Below are 1,394 nucleotides of genomic sequence, written 5' to 3'. Positions count from 1 at the left end.
GGATAAGCTGTATGACCTTCAGAACCGTACCTAACCTCTCTGTGCCTCGGTTTCTCTATCTGTCAGTGGGGAGTGGTGACAATAGTTCTTCCTTATTACGAAGCCTAAATGAGTTAGCTTCTGTAACACACAACAATAACTGGAATGTAGTATGTCCTCAATAAATGTGTGTGTGCTTATGTGTAGGACTTTAGGTAGAGTTAATGTAACTCCTCACCATCGAATTGATGGACTCCAGATTGCCTTTGACTCTGCCCCACAAACAATACCTCCTTCAACATAGTAGAACGTGTCCTTTATGGACCTGTGTGAAAATTTTATTAGAATCCATAGCTAGGAGTGGAATGGTCAGATAATATATATGCGCCCCTGTTTTGATTAAGAAGTATAAACTGCTAACTCATACCCTTGGCCAATTTTCTATTAAGAGTCATTTTCTCATCAATTGTTAAGAGCTCCTTTTTACTCCTGCTAGGCTTTGACAATGCAATTTATCTGCCTTCAATCTGTCATCTCTTTACTACATCTATGTTATTCTCCATTTTAAAATCCTTGATTTTGATAATTTATGTTCTTTTTCTGTGTTGAGTGCTTTTTAGCTTTACATAATTTTTATTGAGTTATAATGTGCACACAAAAAATGCACAGACTTTAAGTGTATAGTTGGTTGAGTTTGGACAAGTATGTACACACATGTAACACTACCACAATAAAGATATAAGACACTTCCATCACCCCAGAAAGTTCCCTCTGGCCACTGGCCGCTCAGTCCCCACAAAAGGCAGCTACTGTTCTCATGTCCATCACTGTAGGTTAGTTTCTCCTACTCCAGAACTTCATATAAATGAAATCACACATTTTAGGGCTGGCTTCTTTCACTCAACGTGTTTTTCAGATTTATTTATGTCATCGCATGTATCAGTAATTTGTTCTTTTTTATTGCTGAATAGTATAACATTGAAAGAAAATTGTTTATCCATTCACCATTCAGGCATCAGAGCTGTTTCTAGCTTTTGGCTGTTATGTATAAAACTGCTGTTAGCATTCACAAGCCTTTTGTATGTATATATATTTATGTGTATATATGTGTGCATATATATTTATATATAAATATATTCATTATATATAAATATAATATTTCATTCTTAGAAATGGTGTTGCTAGGTCAGAGGGTAGGCGTATTTTACCTTCAAAAGAAACTGCCAGAGAGTTTTCCAAAGTGGTTTTACCATTTTATACTCCGACCAGAAATGTGAGAGTCCACTTGTCTACATCCTCACCAAACACTTGATATTATCCGTGTTTTTCATTTTAGCCATTCTGGTATGTAGTGTCTCTTGTTGGCTTTAATTTGCTTTTCCCTTATGTCTAATGATATTGAATACCTTTTCACG

Source organism: Hippopotamus amphibius, chromosome 1 (assembly GCF_030028045.1).
Source record: "Hippopotamus amphibius kiboko isolate mHipAmp2 chromosome 1, mHipAmp2.hap2, whole genome shotgun sequence".
Classification (NCBI taxonomy): Eukaryota; Metazoa; Chordata; class Mammalia; order Artiodactyla; family Hippopotamidae; genus Hippopotamus; species Hippopotamus amphibius.
The sequence above is the reverse complement of the archived record's forward strand: the minus strand, read 5'-3'. Positions refer to the sequence as shown.